The 19,743-nt window shown below is 47.7% G+C and overlaps 1 protein-coding gene across 3 annotated transcripts in view; it reads left to right on the top strand.

Annotated features, from left to right (window-relative positions):
* Window positions 1–19,743, top strand: part of LOC137561001 (beta-1,3-galactosyltransferase 2-like) — an 83,718-nt gene that overhangs the window by 35,723 nt on the left and 28,252 nt on the right. Inside the window, exon 1 of one of the 3 annotated variants that reach the window (XM_068272203.1) lies at window positions 17,324–17,401. The exons of the other annotated variants lie outside the window; for them this stretch is intronic. The gene's annotated coding sequence lies outside the window, so the exon portion shown is untranslated. Of the gene's footprint in view, window positions 1–17,323; window positions 17,402–19,743 lie in introns of those variants that run through there. 3 annotated transcript variants of the gene reach the window in all.

Raw genomic sequence — 19,743 nt, forward strand, 5'->3', positions numbered from 1 at the left:
GCGAACTTTTTCGCGAACCGAACCTTTCGCGGAAGTTCGCGAACAGGGTTTGCGAACCTAAAATCGGAGGTTCGGCCCATCTCTAGTAATGAATCAACTTTAAATCCATTAACGGGAATCCGTTATGTAGGGCAAGTCTGCCATTGTCACCACGGGTAATGGGCGGGGAATGAAGGGTGTGATTCCGGCCCGAAGTGGGAGCCTGCTGAGACCCATGCTGTAGCTGCCCTGACCGTGCTTTGCAGACCAGGCATCTGTGGTCAGATGGACCCTTGACTCAGCGGAAGACAAACCAAGTCGAAAGCATTTGCCAAGAATGTTTTACGGAGGGCAAGTTTTTTGCCATTTTTTTTCAATTGTTTGAAACTGTAGATGGTTGTATTTTTCAATTGTTTGAAACTGTAGATGGTTGTATTTTTCAATTGTTTGAAACTGTAGATGGTTGCATTTTTCAATTGTTTGAAACTGTAGATGGTTGTATTTTTCAATTGTATGAAACTGTAGATGGTTGTATTTTTCAATTGTTTGAAACTGTAGATGGTTGTGATTTTCAATTGTTTGAAACTGTAGATGGTTGTATTGCGTTCCGGAGTTGGAGCCTAAGAAACGGCTACCACCACACATCCAGGCAAGAAGGGCAGCAGGCAGGCATGCACGCCCGCCCCGAGGTAGTGACCAAAAATAACAATACAGGACTCAGGAGGACTTTTGAGGCCCTAATTGTAATGAATCAACTTTAAATTCTTTAACGGGAATCCGTTATGGAGGGCAAGTCTGTCATTGTCACCACGGGTAATTGGCGGGGAATGAAGGGTGTGATTCCGGCCCGAAGTGGGAGCCTGATGAGACCCATGCTGTAGCTTCCCTGGCCGTGCTTTGCAGACCAGGCATCTGTGGTCAGATGGACCCTTGACCCAGCGGAAGACAAACCAAGTCGAAAGCATTTGCCAAGAATGTTTTACGGAGGGCAAGTTTTTTGCCATTTTTTTTCATTTGTTTGAAACTGTAGATGGTTGTATTTTTCAATTGTTTGAAACTGTAGATGATTGTATTTTTCAATTGTTTGAAACTGTAGATGGTTGTATTTTTCAATTGTTTGAAACTGTAGATGGTTGTATTTTTCAATTGTATGAAACTGTAGATGGTTGTATTTTTCAATTGTTTGAAACTGTAGATGGTTGTGATTTTCAATTGTTTGAAACTGTAGATGGTTGTATTGCGTTCCGGAGTTGGAGCCTAAGAAACGGCTACCACCACACATCCAGGCAAGAAGGGCAGCAGGCAGGCATGCACGCCCGCCCCGAGGTAGTGACCAAAAATAACAATACAGGACTCAGGAGGACTTTTGAGGCCCTAATTGTAATGAATCAACTTTAAATCCTTTAACGGGAATCCGTTATGGAGGGCAAGTCTGTCATTGTCACCACGGGTAATGGGCGGGGAATGAAGGGTGTGATTCCGGCCCGAAGTGGGAGCCTGATGAGACCCATGCTGTAGCTTCCCTGGCCGTGCTTTGCAGACCAGGCATCTGTGGTCAGATGGACCCTTGACCCAGCGGAAGACAAACCAAGTCGAAAGCATTTGCCAAGAATGTTTTACGGAAAGGGCAAGTTTTTTGTCATTTTTTTCAATTTTTTGAAACTGTAGATGGTTGTATTTTTCAATTGTTTGAAACTGTAGATGGTTGTATTTTTCAATTGTTTGAAACTGTAGATGGTTGTATTGCGTTCCGGAGTTGAAGCCTAAGAAACGGCTGCCACCACACATCCAGGCAAGGAGGGCAGCAGGCAGGCATGCACGCCCGCCCCGAGGTAGTGACCAAAAAAAACAATACAGGACTCAGGAGGACTTTTGAGGATCTAATTGTAATGAATCAACTTTAAATCCTTTAACGGGAATCCGTTATGGAGGGCAAGTCTGCCATCCATTCAAGTGCAAGTACTGCACTGACTGCCAGGTATAATACAATGTGCAATCTCACAGATGCAGTGAAAGGTATGCAGTGACTGCAAACAGCCGTTTGTGTAGTGACAGCCGTGCTGGACTGGTGCGCACCATGACGAGAGTGCAGGTGATGGTAGCTTTACAGCCCATATGGTCGCCCGGCTGATGTAGCTGAATGACAGAACAGTGACTGTCCAGCTGATCAAATTTGGTCTAACCACAATGAAACAACGACCTTATTATCTTTGGTGTGCCACTCCCACCCGAGACACTCATATAGCCGGCGGTCATTGCTTCATTGTGATATGCAAGCCCCTTCACCGCGGCAAGGTAATGATCACGAAGGGGGATGGGCACATGAACATGCCTTTTGTTTTTTTGTTGCAGTCGCCTGCAGTTCAGCCAGAAAAATTAGGCAGGCATGTGCACGTCCCAGAAAAATTAGTATAGCGAAAATTCTGAAATCCGCCTAGAGTCCTGGACCCTGGTGGTGGTGGCGAAGAAGGCAGTCAAGCGGCCTGCAGGCAGAGATGCTGTGTGTGGGGACTGACTTAGTCTTCGTTCGTGCAATAGCCCTCAGGGATCCATGCCTCATCCATTTTGATAAAGGTCAGGTACTGAACACTGTCATGACTTAGGCGACTTCTCTTCTCAGTCACAATGCCTCCAGCTGCACTGAAGGTCCTTTCTGACAAGACGCTTGCGGCAGGGCAAGAGAGAAGTTGTATGGCAAATTGGGACAGCTCTGGCCACAGGTCAAGCATGCGCAACCAGTAGAGCAAGGGTTCATCGTCGCTGCTCGCAGTTGCAGTGTGTACATCCACACTTAAGACCAGGTAGTCGGCTGCCTGCCGGTCCAGGTGTTGGTGGAGGGTGGATCCCGAAGGGCTACTGCGAGGCGTTGGACTAAAGAATGTCCGCATGTCCGACATCGCCCCGAGATCGCTGGAGCGTCCTGTCCTTGACTGCGTGGACTGGGGAGGAGGAGGAGGATTACTGCCAGTGGTACCTTTATTGCGTTGTACTGTCACATCACCCTTAAATGCATTGTAAAGCATCATTGACAGCTTGTTGTGCAAGTGTTGCATCCTTTCCGCCTTCTGTTGAGTTGGTAACAGGTCTGCCACTTTGTGCCTGTACCGAGGGTCTAGTAGCGTGGCCACCCAGTACAGGTCATTCCCTTTGAGTTTTTTGATACGGGGGTCCCTCAACAGGCTGGACAACATGAAAGAGGCCATCTGCACAAAGTCGGATCCAGACGTACTCTCCATCTCCTCTTGCTCTTCCACAGTGACGTCACGCAACTCTTCTTCCTCCCCCCAGCCACGAACAATAGCACGGGAACGTGGAGCAGCAGAAGCCCCCTGTGATGGCTGCTGCAGTTGTTCTTCTGCCGCCGCCGCCGCCGCCTCTTCCTCCTCCACAGAAACCCCTTCCTCATAATCGTCATCCGAGTCTGACTCCTCTCCTTCCCCACACGACTCCTCTTCTTCCTCGTCCTGCCCCCTCTATGGTGCCGCAGGTGTCGAGGAAACATGTGGTTCGGATGTAAATCGCTCCCACGAATCCTCCTGCCATAGCTGTTCCTGTTCCCGCTCCTCCACAGCTTCATCCACCACTCTACGCACGGCACGCTCCAGGAAGTAAGTGTAGGGGATCAAGTCGCTGATGGTGCCTTCAGCGCGACTCACCAGGTTGTTCACCTCCTCAAACGGCCGCATGGTCCTGCATGCATTTCGCATCAGTGTCCAGCTGTTGGGCCACAACATCTCCATCTTCCCAGATTGTGTCCTTCTACTGTAGTTGTACAGGTACTGGGTGACGGCTATCTCCTGGTCTAGCAGGCGAGAGAACATGAGCAGGGTGGAATTCCAGCGAGTTGGGCTATCGCATATCAAGCGTCTCACCGGCAAGTTGTTTTTCCGCTGAATGTCCGCAAAGCGTGCCATGGCCGTATAAGACCGCCTGAAATGCCCACACAACTTCCTGGTCTGCTTCAGGACGTCCTCTAAGCCTGGGTACTTTGAGACAAATCTTTGCACGACCAGATTCAGCACATGTGCCATGCAGGGTACATGTGTCAACTTTCCCAAATTCAAAGCGGAAAGGAGATTGCTGCCGTTGTCACACACCACGTTGCCGATCTCCAGCTGGTGCAGGGTCAGCCATTGCTCCTCCTGTTTGTTAAGAGCAGCCAGGAGAGCTGCTCCAGTGTGACTCTCCGCTTTGAGGCAAGACATGTCTAAAATTGCGTGACACCGTCGTACCTGGCATGCAGCGTAGGCTCTGGGGAGATGGGGCTGTGTAGCTGGAGAGGAAGAGGAGATGGCAGCACCGCTAGAGTCCAACTGCCACTCAGCCAAGGAGGAGGAGGAGGTTGACAGCGAAGAGGATGTAGCTGGAGGAGAAGGAGAGGAGGTGGCAGGAGGCCTGCCTGCAAGCCGTGGAGGTGTCACAAGTCGGTCCGCTGCGCAGCCACATACTCCCTGCTTGCTGCCATCGGTCACCAGGTTGACCCAATGGGCTGTGTACGTAATGTAGCGGCCCTGCCCGTGCTTGGCAGACCAGGCATCCGTGGTCAGGTGGACCCTTGACCCAACGCTCTTCGCAATAGATGACACCACTTGCCTCTGAACTGCACGGTACAGTTTGGGTATGGCCTTTCGTGAAAAATAAGTGCGGCCTGGTATCTTCCACTGCAGTGTCCCAATGGCCACAAATTTACGGAAAGCCTCTGACTCCACCAGCTTGTATGGTAATAGCTGGCGAGCTAATATTTCCGCCACACCAGCTGTCAGACGCCGGGCAAGAGGGTGACTGGCCGAAATTGGCTTCTTCTGCTCAAAGACTTCCTTCACGGACACCTGGCTACTGCTGTGGGCAGAGGAGCAGGAACCGCTCAAGGGCAGAGGCGGTGTGAAGGAGGGTGGCTGTGAAGGTTCAAGGGAGAAAGCGGATGAAGACGATGCACCTGAAAGAGAAAGAGGAGAAGGAGGGTGGCTTGTCTTTTGAGGGGTGCTGCTTTTCCTCAGGTGTTCTTCCCATAGCTGTTTGTGCCTTTTCTCCAGGTGCCTTCATAAGGAACTTGTCCCTACGTGAGTGTTGGCCTTTCCACGGCTCAATTTTTGGAGGCAAAGTGTAATGATCTGCTCAGCTGCCTGTGCAGGCAGGCAGCTTTTTGACCATTGTTTAGGTTTGCATGCTGCAGGACTCTGGAAAGGAGAGCTTCTGTCAGTTTTGCAGCTTGTGTTTGCTGAGGAATTTGCATACGTTGTCATGCAAATTGCCTGGCCACATTCATTGGAGGCGTGTACTATAAGTACTATGTGTTTCCCACAATGCTTGGCTGGTCATAAGGATTCCTTCCTGTGAAACACTCCTGGAGGAGTGTCAGCCTTACTCTTTGTTTGAAGTTCAGCTTAGAGTAATTTCTGAAACTGCGCTAGGCAGGTTTCCCTAGTGCAGTTAGGATTGCTATCTGTTTTGTTTGTTCTGTTGCGATTGTCCTGTCTCAGCGGTGGTCGACAGGAAATCATTCTGATCTATGTTCTTGGAGTATAGTTGGTGCAGCGGTTGCTACCAGCTATCTCTTCTGATCTGTCTCACTTGGATCGCACTAGCATCTTGCGCTAGCGCTGTGGATCCTTCTGTTCTGTCTTCTTGGATCGCGCTAGCCACTTTCCGCTAGTGCTGTGGATCCTTCTGTTCTGCCTTCCTGGATCGCACTAGCATCCTGTGCTAGTGCTGTGGATCCTTCTGTTCTGCTACTCTGTCTGCCTGGATCGCACTCGCCTAGTGCTAGTGCTGTGGATCCTTCTGTTCTGCTACTCTGTACCTGGATCGCACTAGCATCCTTCGCTAGTACTGTGGATCCTTCTGTTCTGTCTTCCTGGATCGCGCTAGCCACTTTTGCTAGTGCTGTGGATCCTATCTCTCGCTTGTCCCTGTTTTCGTGTGTCTGTCTTGTCTGCTACTAACGCTTGCTGGAGGCTCGGTGAGGTAACCGTTAAGCAAGCGCTCGCGTCCTCAGTTACATGTTCGTCTGTCGATGGTTAGTTAGGCGGGCTTGTCTCTATTGTGCTTATCACGTGGAGACCGCGCATGAACGCGTGCACTGTTGTGAATGAGTGCGGTGTTCGAGTTCAGTTAGCGTTTGTTATTTTCCGTATCTCCTCATTGTATGATTTGCTGTGCCTTTGCTATCCTCGTATTCTGTTCTGATCTGCCTTGTGTCACTTTTGGCAATCGCCTTTCTTGCGGTTGTGTTTCTGTTTCGTATCTGCTGTTGTGTGTGCGCTGTCGCGGGGTGGCGACTAGATTGGCGCACACACATACAACCTGTCCCTTTGCTCGTTCTCATTCGCAATCGCTTCTCTTGCGATTGCGTTCTGCGCTTCGTACAATTCCTGTCTGGCATTTGTGGAGGTACAGAGGATTGGTTCCTCTGCACTCCTCAGCGCCATCTGCTGCCAGGAATTTCCCTCTACGGGTGCGTAGCACCTTTTGCTGGGTTCCTGCAATTATACGCTTGTGGAGGATTTCCGCCATATCAGCGCATGCGTTGTGCGCTGATTACGGAGAAAGTTCCACAACCGTTACACAGAGAGAACAGATGGCTTTGCTCCTATCTGAAGCACACACGCTAAAATATTTCCAAACCGCTGAGCCTCCCTGGGGTGATGGCACTACGGGGTCATCAACAGCTGACCTTGAAGGGCATGTTGGCTGGCTGGCCATAGCTGGCGATACATGGTGCCGGACACTGCCCCCAGCTGTTTCTGAGGACGAGCTCCCTCTGCTTCTATCATGGAGTCGTCTCCTTCTACTCCTCTCTGGCTCCCCCTCTGAACTGTCCCCCTGGTCATCTCCTCTATTGGGAACATACGTGGCATCCGTATAATTGTCATCATAATCCTCCTGCCCAGCTTCGCTTTCCTCAGACAACTCCACAACTGCACCAACTTCAGGTGGTTCAGCATGCCCCTCCTCACATGTTACGTCCATACTATCGCCACCTAACTCAGACGTATGAGGTGGTGTACCTGTGCCTTCTTCTTGTTGTTGCAGTAGTGGCTGTGAAACAGTGATTTCACCACCACCAAATAACTCCTGCGAAGTGTCAAATGCAGCGGATGTGGTGCTTGTTGTAGCGCTGGTGGCTGCGGGAGATGAGGTGTTCTGTGTTAAATACTCAAGCACGTCCTCAAAATTTTGGGAAGTGATGGCACGTGCCTTCTTCTGAGCACTGTACTTTGGGCCAGGTCCGCACGAAACACAGCAACACCACCTCGCACAGACCTGCCAGTGCCAGGTGGCCTTCCTCTGGGCCTGCCTCTACCTCTTCCTCTACCTGGTTTGTCCATTTTTTCCATCTCGGGGGGAAGCTAGGTATATGCAGTGAGGTGAGTTCACTCAACACAAAAAAAGATAGTTATATGCAGAGAGGTGAGTTCACTGAACACAAAAGGTAGTTATATATGCAGTCAGTTGAGTTCACTCAACACAAAGGTAGTTATATATGCAGTGAGGTGAGTTCACTGAACACAAAAGGTAGTTATATATGCAGTGAGGTGAGTTCACTGAACACAAAAGGTAGTCATATGCAGAGAGGTGAGTTCACTCAACACAAAAAAGGTAGTTATATGCAGAGAGGTGAGTTCACTGAACACAACAGGTAGTTATATGCAGTGAAGTGAGTTCACTGAACACAAAAGGTAGTTATATATGCAGTGAGGTGAGTTCACTGAACACAACAGGTAGTTAGATGCAGTCAGCTGAGTTCACTCAACACAAATGTAGTTATATGCAGTGAGGTGAGTTCACTCAACAGAAAAGGTAGATATGCAGTGAGGTGAGTTCACTCAACCCAAAGGTAGTTATATATACAGTGAGGTGAGTTCACTGAACACAAAAGGTAGCTATATGCAGTGAGGTGAGTTCACTCAACCCAAAGGTAGTTATATATGCAGTGAGTTGAGTTCACTCAACAGAAAAGATAGATATGCAGTGAGGTGAGTTCACTGAACACAAAAGGTAGCTATATGCAGTGAGGTGAGTTCACTCAACCCAAAGGTAGTTATATATTCAGTGAGGTGAGTTCACTGAACACAACAGGTAGTTAGATGCAGTCAGCTGAGTTCACTCAACACAAAGGTAGTTATATGCAGTGAGGTGAGTTCACTCAACAGAAAAGGTAGATATGCAGTGAGGTGAGTTCACTCAACCCAAAGGTAGTTAGATATGCAGTGAGGTGAGTTCACTGAACACAAAAGGTAGTTATATATGCAGTGAGGTGAGTTCACTGAACACAACAGGTAGTTAGATGCAGTCAGCTGAGTTCACTCAACACAAATGTAGTTATATGCAGTGAGGTGAGTTCACTCAACAGAAAAGGTAGATATGCAGTAAGGTGAGTTCACTCAACCCAAAGGTAGTTATATATACAGTGAGGTGAGTTCACTGAACACAAAAAGTAGCTATATGCAGTGAGGTGAGTTCACTCAACCCAAAGGTAGTTATATATGCAGTGAGGTGAGTTCACTGAACACATGTGAGAGATAGCGGAGCAGCCGCCGGAGTGCACGTGACGGCGGGCTCCGCATCTCGGACGGGGGCCTCCGCACTCCTGCCGGCGAGTGGTGTAGGGCGGGCGGTGAAGTCCGTGAGCTCGGCGGACTCCAGTGCACGCTTGCTGCCTGAGGGGTCGCCCGCTCTCTCGCCGGCGCGGTGGCGGCAGATCACACGCGCACGCGCGAGGAGACAGGAGTTTTATTGTTCCAGGAGAAGAGTCAGCTGACCAGGCCGGTCAGCTGACTCCTGCAGTGCTCTGGATTGGCTGGGGCTCTGGGGCGGCGCTAAGTAGCTCCCTGGCTACAAATAGGACTTGCTGGTCAGTAGCAAGTTGTCTGCTGTCGTGAATACTTAGGTGTAAACGTTCAGACCTTAGCTCAGTCCCTTGGTGTTGATATCAAGGACGTCACACCCCAGTTTAGGATTGTATTGCATATTTATCTGTGTCTTGACTTTGGCTATCCCTGACTACTCTCTCCTCTTCTCGATTTTGTACCTCTGCCTATCTGATTCTTAGTTGCCGACCCTGCCTGTTAACGGACTCTGAATCAGCCTTCTGTTCTAATACTGCTGCCTTCACTCTGTTGCCGAACCTTTGCCTGTCTGACCTTTCTTTTCCCCAGTGGAACGTCTCCCACTGGTGGGAAATCTCTGAGGCTTGCCTCTCTGAGACGCCTGCCCTAGCAGACGATTACTGCCAAGGGCTGAGATCCCAATCTTCACCTGGGCCGAGGATCTCACACACGGGGTTCCCATTCAGAGGTAACCACACCTCTGAGGAATCACCGTGTGGTGGATATTTCCACAATCTTTTATATTGTACAGTTTTGATTGTCATTTTTCTGCATATACGGTATCCAGAGGTTAGTTGCACTTGCATTATTGGTGATTCTGCAGATCATCAATAATCAGGTGACATCTGCATTATTGGTGATACTGCAGATCACTAATAATCAGATTCTCTCTGCTTACTGACACCGATCGTTACAACACAACAGGTAGTTAGATGCAGTCAGCTGAGTTCACTCAACACAAAGGTAGTTATATGCAGTGAGGTGAGTTCACTGAACACAAAAGGTAGTTATATATGCAGTGAGGTGAGTTCACTCAACCCAAAGGTAGTTATATATGCAGTGAGGTGAGTTCACTGAAAACAACAGGTAGTTAGATGCAGTCAGCTGAGTTCACTCAACACAAAGGTAGTTATATGCAGTGAGGTGAGTTCACTCAACAGAAAAGGTAGATATGCAGTGAGGCAAGTTCACTCAACACAAAAGGTAGTTATGTGCAGCGAGGTGGGTTCACTCAACACAAACGTAGGTGTATGCAGTGATGAGGTGGGTTAACTAAACACAACAGGTACTAGTAGTAGGTAAATGCAGTACTGGGTGGGTAGTACAATGTGCAGCTCCCTGTCACACACACAGGTAGTCACTGAATGTGCTGCTGATGCTGGTGGGCTGCTGGCAGTGGGACACACACATTATGAATTAGCAATGCTGTCTAAGCAACACAAGTGTCTCACACACACAGGTAGTCACTGAATGTGCTGCTGCTGCTGCTGGCAGTGGGACACACAGTATGAATTAGCAATGCTGTCTAAACAACACAAGTGTCAGTTTCAAACACAGAAAAATAAAATTGATCACACGAGCAGGATGAGCTCTGAAAAGAGCTGTTCTGGGGCACTATTATAGCAATAAGATTCAGCTAGGAGCAAGCTAAGAAGGCAAGAGCCTGACTAATCTGTCCCTAGGAGAATAAGTCTGCAGCAGCTGTCCCTAGTCTGTCTCTAGCAGGCACACGAGTGAGGCTAATGGCCGCTGGAGCCTGCCTTATATAAGGGGGGTGGGGCTCCAGGGCTTAGTATAGCCGGATTGGCTACAATGCGCCTGCTGACTGTGATGCAGAGGGTCAAAGTTGACCCTCATAGAGCATTATGGGGCGAATCGAACTTCCGGGAAAGTTCGCCTTCGCCCGAGGTTCGCCTGGAACCGTTCGCCGGCGAACCGTTCGGCCCACCTCTAATGCTGGGTGCTACTCAGTGAGAAGTCACACCGGATGCTACTGGGTTATGTAAGTAAGTGTGTGTGTGTTCACGCTGGGTACTGATGGGGGGTGGAATCACACTGGTGGGAGAAAAGGGGTTAACACTGGCTGCTACAAATAGAGGAAGGGTGGGGATCTCAAACAGTGATGCTGTTGGGGAGGGGTATTCTCAGTCAGGGTTAATTTGAAGACCTTGCTTGTTTACCTATTGAGGACTGCATAGTGTGCACACTGCTGTCCAGGGGGCCATAAACATATGACTTGAATGTTGTTATCTTGGGTAATGGGGCAATGACACACAGGAAGACTTGCCCAACAGCCCCGTGGCAGACAGAAGTGTGTAGAGAGGACTGTGAGGGGTGATGCAGGCAACATGATGCATGGGGGGGGGGGGCAAACTTTCTTCATAGCAGCTGCATCTCCTTCATCACAGCTTCCCAAGCTCTGTACTGCACAGTGTAGTGAGTGCAGAGTACATAGAGTGACTAGATTTTTCCGGGTCCAACCTGGGACAGGGGGGTGTGGGGAGGGGATGTTCGCCGAAAAATGGGCGTGGTCATGACATTGTATGGGCAGAGCGTAACCGTAACCCCAAAGCAGCAAATATAGCCAACTATGACCATTAAATAATAAATGCAGCAACAGTTACCCCAGACACCAGAAAATAAACGCAATGTGGGCAACATTTCACCAGAAAAAAAACGCAATGTAGGCAACATTTTAGCAGAAAACCAACGCAATTTGGGCAACATTTCAACAGAAGATAAACACAATTTGGACAACATTTCAGCAGAAAATAAACGCAATTTGGAGAACATTTCAGCAGAAAATAAACGCAATTTGGGCAACATTTCAGCAGACAACAAACGCAATATGGGCAACATTTCAGCACAAGATAAACGCAATGTGGGCAACATTTCAGAAAATAACAGTACAGTAGTGGGCACTGGCCTGGGCAGCTTTTCACCTGCAAAAAAAAGTACACAAATAGTCTCCAGTACAGGGCTTCGGATGCCATCTTCCCGTAGCCCTGCTCTGCCTTCCGGAACCCGGAAAACTATGCAGGCTCAGTTTGGAGCAGAGCTGCGGGCTATGAACTAACGCGGCATCTAGTAGACGCCGCAGCCAGTTCATGCAGTAATACGGTGGCCAAATTCCCGAGGCCGGGACGTCCCGCGTCTGAAAGCAGGACGTTTCCTGAAACCTCATGCAGCCTGGGACACCGGCCCCCGAAGGCGGGACGTATGGTCTCCGTTAGAGTACAGCACACAGGCACAAAGGGAGGGGGCAAACTTTCTTCATAGCAGCTGCATCTCCTTCATCACAGCTTCCCAAGCTCTGTACTGCACAGTGTAGTGAGTGTAGAGTACAGCACAGAAGCTGAACACTTCTGCAACTGCCATTAAGTGTCCAACAGCTTCTAATCCATTAGCAGGCAAAGCACACATGCTCTCCATGCCCATTCATTTAGCAGAGGGACTTCTAGCAAGGAACTGCCTCTGTTTAGAGATGGCCCGAACGGTTCACTAGCGAATGGTTCCAGGCGAACTCTTGGGCGTTCGCGATCGCAGAGAACCGCAAACTTTACCGGAAGTTCGATTTGCCCCCATAGTGCACCATTAGGGTCAACTTTGACCCTCTACATCACAGTCAGCAGGCACATTGTACCCAATCAGGCTACACTCCCTCCTGGAGCCACTGCCCCCCTTATAAAAGGCAGGCATCACCGGCCATTTTACTCACTCGTGTGCCTGCAGTAAATAGAGAAGGGACAGCTGCTGCAGACTCTCTCATATGGAAAGATTAGTTAGGCTCTTGTAGGCTTCTTTACTTGCTCCTTGCTGATTCTTATTGCTAAAATAGCACCCCACAACAGGTCTTTTGAGAGCTAATCTTGTTCTTGTGATCTATTTTTTTTTCTGTGTGTCCCACTGACACTTGCGTTGCATAGACAGCCTTGATAATTCATACTGTGTGTGCCACTGCCAGGCCCAGCACATTCAGTGACTACCTGTGTGTGTGACAGATGCACATTACCCGTCACTGCATATACCTACCTGTTGTTCACTGTGCACCCACCCACCTACGCGAGCTGAGCGCACGCAGTGTCACTGTTCCTGTCCGCTACCTGTCTGTGTGTGATAGGTGCACATTGTAAATTGTAATACCCATCACTGCATATTCCTACCTACATGTTGTTCACAGTGCACCCACCTACCTACGTGAGCTGAACGCACGCAGTGTCACTGTGCCTGTCCGCTACCTGTCTGTGTGTGACAGGTGCTCATTGTAATACCCATCACTGCATATAACTACCTACCTGTTGTTCACAGTGCACCTAGTGAACAGTCACTGTTCTGTCATTCAGCTACCTCAGCCCGGCAACCATATGGGTTGGAAAGCCGCCATCACCTGCACTCTGGCCATGGTGCGCACCAGTCCAGCACGGCCGTCACTACGCAAACAGCTGTTTGCGGTGCGTTACACAGTGAGTTTGGTGTGTCAGTGTGAAGCAGTACACTAATTACACTCCCTGATTGATGTATACACATGCAATATGTTTTAAAGCACTTTAGGCCTGCAATTTAGCAGTCAATGTGATTTCTGCCCTTACAACGCTGCTTTGCATCAAATCCAGATTTTTCTCTAGTATTGGCGTCCATCCCACTCCGCCATGCCCCCCTCCAGGTGTTAGACCCCCTGAAACATCTTTTCCATCACTTTTGTGGCCAGCATAAATGTTTCTAGTTTTCAAAGTTCGCCTCCCCATTGAAGTCTATTGCGGTTCGCGAAAGTTCACTCGAATTCTCACGTTTGGTGAAAGGCCACCTCTACCTCTGTTGCCTTGGGGATATCTAGCCCTGCTGTATCTGACCTGGGATCTATTCTTAATTAGGCAAGGAAGGAGTGCAGCACATTCAGATAGATACACAAAGGCCAGGCAGCAGGGCGAGTTTATTTTTCTTACAGGCAGTTCATTGCAGGGGAGGAAAGGCAAACATGCCTGAAAGAACAAAGCAAACTTCAGCTCCTTGCAACTGGCTGTTACTAACTTCACACGTACTTCATGATGGGAGCACAGACAGACATTGCTCTGAACGATCAGCGGAACAGCGCGTCCTCGATTCTCCAAACTTCATATCCTCACCCCACTGCTTTTAACGAGCTTTCCCTGCCCCTCCACACTACTGACAGGAGCTGAGGAGGAGGGCGGAGACAGTGTGCATGAGTGACAGCGGCCGGCTACACAGATACAGCCACTGCTCGCTGCAATAAATCAAGAGGAGGAAAGTAATTCTGCCGCAGACCAGGCGGGCGGACAATCTCAGGTGGGCGGCCCACCCGCTTGAAAGGCTCTGGGGAGAACACTGTCGGGAGCTTCAGACTTTGCTAACGGACATGGCGGTGATTTATGTTTGTCACCGGCATCATTGCCAAAAAAACAAGCTTTTGTGAACCTAGGCTATGACCTCTTTGGCCTAGGGGCCCCAAACTCACCAGTCCTGAGCCCCTTAAGAGTCCCTACAATGCTAGAAAATTTGTCACTGCTGAGCCATTGTCCTTTGAAGAGATTTGAGGTTTTGAACAGTGAAATAGGAAGCCCGATACAAGCCAATGGCAAATTTCAGCATTTTTGCACCCCCATAACTCTGGTTGGTTATAATCCATGGACTTTAGCAGTTAATAGCAAAGGCCCCTTACATCCTAGAAACACCAAATTTGCAGGATATGTTAAAAATATAGCAGGAAATAATATTTAAAAAAATGTATTATTTTTTTTATTATATTTTATGTGCTGGGTGTGAGTGTGGGAAATATAAAAAAAAATTGACGTGGGGTCCCCCCTCCTCAACCCTCTGTAACCCCTTGTCCCCCATGCAAGCTTGGATAGAATGCAGAGCCCCGGCCGACTTCACACCCTGAGCTATACCAGCCGCATGGTCCATGGTATGGGGGGCTCCGGGGGAGAGGGGCGGGCAAGCCTTCCCCTCTCCCCCAAGCCCTTGTCCAATCCTTGGACAAGGGGCTCTTCCCCACCTCAGGTGCCCCAGGAGGAGGTGGGGACGATGACTCCCTGAGGGGGTTTATGGTGGCATCTGGGAGTCCCTTTTAAGAAGGGGACCCCAGATGCCCACCCCCTCCCAGGAGAAATGAGTATAGGGGTACAAAGCACCCCTTACCCATTTCCACAAAGGGTTAGATGAAATAAAAACACAACGACGAAAAAAGTCCTTTAATGTTCTTAATTAACCAGAAATACTTACCTGTACATTTAAGAAAAAGTTGCCACATTAATATCCTCGGAAAACGTCCCACGCTATAATCTGTTATGTCCCACGACAACGGTATCCTCTAATCTTGCGATCTTCAATTAAGTTGATTGAAGATCTCTGCCGCCACCCACATAGCAGAGAATGCGTTGCATAGGATGCATAGCTGCCGGCTCCCGCTGTCCTCCCCGCCTCCTCACCTCTCACCCTCACCTAGCCTGGCACCTGGTGCACCCATGGGTGCACCAGGTGCTAGGCTAGGTGAGGGGTGACAGGTGAAGGCAGGTGGGGTGAGATAGCGGGAGCCGGCAGCTATGCGTCCTGCACAGGACGCATTCTAAGCTATACTAACCGGTTCATGAATGATCCGGTTCTTTTTAATGAATCGGCTCTTTTTAATGAATCAAATGAATCAGCTCTTTAACCTTTCCTTTGAAACTTTAAAATCAATTTTCCTAAAATGTATAAGGTCTTTTTGAAAAAAAAATGTTTTCCTCTTGTTCCCACTGTTCTTCTTAACATTCCCAGCAAATTTGGTGTTTCTATCTTTTAAGGGGACTTTGCTATTAACCGCTAAAGTCGGCGGGCGTTTAATTTTCCCACGGTCAGAAGGAGAATTTTTAAATCGATTTTCTCAAAAACTATAAGGTCTTTTTGAAAAACTTTTTTTTCCTCTTGTAGTCACCGCCCCCCTCTACATACCCTGCAAATTTGGTGCTTCTACTATGTAAGGGGACTTTGCTATTAACCGCTAAATTTGGCGACCATTAAAGTTTATGGGAAAAATGCAAACCCAATCTTTTTTGGAAAAAGTTCTCGATTCACCTCGAATGCGAACCATCGATGTTCGCGCGAATCGGTTTGCCGGCGAACCGTTCGGGCCATCTTTACTTGAGGATCCTCTGCACGACCCTGCTTTTTGGTTAAAATGATATTACATATGCCTTATTTCGTTAATAGCTGGGCATGATGTGGGCCACTTTCACCAGCCCGTGTAGAAGGTAAATAACAGCCATATCATGTTATGTACATGTGTATGTTAGGAAACATTATGGTCGAATAGCACAGTCTATGTTCATGCTCCTCAGTTCTCGTTGTGACAACCTCAGTGTCTTAATCAGATAATTGCTTGTTTTTAAACTAGTAGAACAACACTAGCCGGCACCCTCACATACCTCAGTTGCTCTAATATACATACTTGCTGTGTACAGGCTGTATTATATGATAGGTTTTGCAGCCTTATGAACAATCTTTATGTGTTATTGCCACATACACTTATTGCCTATATTCTGTGTATTTCCTAACTTTAGCTTGCCTTTTATGAATGACTATCAACATTCAATCAATCACTTTATTCAGCAAAGAAACAGGTAAAGTTGCCTGGATACCTGCAAACAGTACATGCTTGGGGCACATGTGTTTCAGGACAGGTCACATATTTTGTCAACGGCTAGCAGGACCCATAGCTACAGTTGCACTCAGAGTCATCATTGTGTTCAACATAACACAGAACTAGGTAAGTTGTGTACAGGATTGAATGTTCTTTCTTCAGGATTATAACCAAAGGTTGGTTTGGATAGGCAACGGTTTAGATTGTTTGATTTAGTTTGTGGCTAGGGCTTTGTATTTGTGGCCAGTGGTGGGCTTGGCAGAAATTTACTGCTGGTAGAGTTGTTCTCCATTGTAGTGGCGATGGAGGTACAGCAAGACCAACTTAACATTATCACTGTGACTTGCATTCTGGAAATGTATTAGCTTTACCTTTTACCATTGAAGCAGGGATGAGCAGAAACTACGCCAGTGCGAATTTACGCATCGTAGTTTGCATATATCGTATTTCGTAGGTGCAGTATTGCGTAGTGAACCACGAATGCGTTACTTGCGGCTAATTTTCCACGTGTGGTTGCATGCTTACAAATGTACGCATTGGAAAGGGGAATGTTCGCATAGAAGAGTTACCGGTACAAGCATTTAATGAAGAATGAAAGCGTAAAATTTTCTGCATACGGCTATAAGCATCCGCATACACTACGCTTCGCACTACGCGTAATTGCGTACTTTAACGCGTAGTCTATGAAATGCATATGAAGCGAATATTTGATTTCAAAGCCGTAGTTTGGCGAAGCGTAATTGCGTAAAACTATGCGTAGTTCCAGCGTAGCGAAGTTGGCTGACTACGACCATCCCTACATTGAAGTAGCTGCTCTCAAAATGAATGTATGTGAAATGTCAGGCATTACAATTATTGTAGGTGCCATAGGCTGTACTTATAGCTCCATCCCTAGACAGAGAGCATATTTGAAGAAATAGAAAAAGTTGTCATTTTCTCAATAAGCAAGTCATTTGTTACTCAGAGATGAGAATCATAAAGGTGCTTATTTCATTGCCTGGATGTTGCCATAACTCTCATGTATTTAGGCGGTTGAGGAAATATGACAATTTTAGCTTGGAGACTATCCATCTTCTTTTTTACTAGAGTTACAGATTGCTCAGCAAGCACATGGTGAACCACAACTCCTAGGAGTGTGTAAGGATCTGAAGGAGACCAAAAAGCTCCTCTTTACTAGGTAAGTGTATGCAATTATTGTAGGTGCTGTTATGTAATATGAGTACAAAGAAATGAGTGTTTATGTTGATGTCAGTGTGTTTTTTTTTTTTGTTGCTTTTTTTTTTTGCTGTGTGTGTATGTAGTAGTCAGTGGGTTTGTCTTGTAATCAGTGTTTTAAAGTATACCTGAAGGGGTGGGAAAGTGCCCCTACAGGGTACGCACCACGAGAGGTGGAAGCCTCCAGAATTAAAAGAGGCTTCCCCTGTCCTCCTCTGCAGTCTCATTTCAGCAGTCATTAAGACCCCGCAAAGTCTGCTTGTTAGCGCTTGTCAGCACCTTTCACGTATGCGGTAGCTCTTTCCTGCTCGGATTTCTTTAAAAATATCAGGTCCATATTAGGTCTATTCCGTCTGTGCCAGTGCAGTAGCACGGACCTGATCAGGCTCGGTTATTTCCACCAAAGCCCGATCGGGACAGAGCTAGTGCGCCTGCACAGGGAGGCCACTCTTCGGGAGTCCAAGTGATGGAACGAGACTGAGGAGGAAGACAGGGGAAGCCTCTTCAGAATCCAGTGCTTTTGAGGCACTTTTCTATCTCACAGGTTTATTCTAATTTGTACACATAGATTTATTTTCATTTATGCAGAAATACTAGTGAATAAACATGCAGATATCACGCCAACCCTTGGTGACACTGAAAAATGCTGGTGGTAACTACCAAAATTTGGAGTATATCATCCTGAAAACCAGGCCAGATCTGAGTAGTGTTTGACTCCAACAGACTATGGACGTGATTCACTAAACCGTGATAACGCATATCACGGCCGCGCTAGCGTTTCTGCGCGTGTTTTCGCATTTTCGCGCACAATCGCACATTTCCACGTGCAATTGCGAACGATTGGGCACGAAAATTCGCAATTGCGACGGAAATGTGATAACGATAGCGCGGCCGTGATATGATTTATCATGGTTTAGTGAATCAAGCCCTATAAGTTTGACATCACCTTTCAGATCAAAAAGAAAAACCTTTCACCCAAAGAGGAGTCTTGTCCACCATAAGTAGCTTGTATGACACTCTTGGATTTGCAGCTGCTGTCATGGGCCTAACTAGACTTTTTTCCACAATACATTTTTATTGTTTGAAATGCAAGAACAACAAAGGAGCTGTAACATGTTATACTAGGTAACATCACATATGTTTAAACATGTCTAGGGCTCGATTCACAAAGCAGCGCTAAGTGTTCGCGCTGCAGTGAAAAGCCCATTAGCGCATGTAAAGTAGCTTTGCGTGCACTAATAGTCGCACAAAACTACATCGCGCTGAAAACATCGCACTTCGCGTCGAAACCCTTGCGCGGTGTGACGATAGCGTTGCATGCGGTGTGACAAAAACGGCACATATGGTGCCCCTTTAACGTTGCACCAGTGCGCCCTAAAGGTCGCAACGTCGAGTGCACTGGTGCTACGTTAAAGGGGCACTATATGCGACGCTATCGTTGCACCCCGCGACGGTTTCGGCGCACTGCGGTACTGCGCGCAGTGAAGCGTTTTCGGCACACAAAGTCGTTTGCGCTGCAGTTTGAATGTCTTAACCTTTAAGACGTCCAAACTGCCATACCGACACTTTATGAATCGAGGCCCTAGATTCTAGGTATAGGTACAGTCAGAAACAGCACAGAAGTATTTATGACAAAGAAAACATTGCTTTAAATATCCGTGGTGTTCTAGCGTGGGTGTTGCCAGGGCAATGACGTCCTATCTAGTCAATTGCTAACCATTACTGGCTGACTAACAGGAGGGTCATAGTTCCTGGCTGTGTTGTTTGATTAACATGGTGGTTCATAGACCATCAATCGAAAATCGATTAGTGTCGATCTTAATGTAAACAAGCTTGGATCATTGATTCTTAAGTTGTTGAGTATCACTAATGGGTTAATTAAGAATCTTGATGGTGATTTGAGTCACTGTTCCAGATAATTGACATATTATCTAGTCCAATAGAGAAGTAAATCAGCTGAGCTGGGTTGGATGTAGTCTTTATTAGGGATGATCGGAAAGGGCGATTTCCGATTCCGCACAAATTCAGAATTCCGTCAGAATGAAATTCCGTCAGAACGAAATTCCGTAGCCATTACATTCCGGCGGTATTTCACGGAATTCCACGGAATTCCGCGTTCCGACGGTACAATTTCAGTAATCTCATTTGAAACCTCATTTTTGAAACAGCGTAGGCCATGGGACCTAGTGGCTGTTCCACCAGTCATTTTTAAAATATTTTTTGGAGCAGCAGGAGTTGTGATAGGCCATGGGACCTACAGGTGGTTCCACGGTGGTCAGCACAATTTTTTTTTGGAGCAGCAGT

Source organism: Hyperolius riggenbachi, chromosome 3 (assembly GCF_040937935.1).
Source record: "Hyperolius riggenbachi isolate aHypRig1 chromosome 3, aHypRig1.pri, whole genome shotgun sequence".
In the NCBI taxonomy this organism is placed as follows: Eukaryota; Metazoa; Chordata; class Amphibia; order Anura; family Hyperoliidae; genus Hyperolius; species Hyperolius riggenbachi.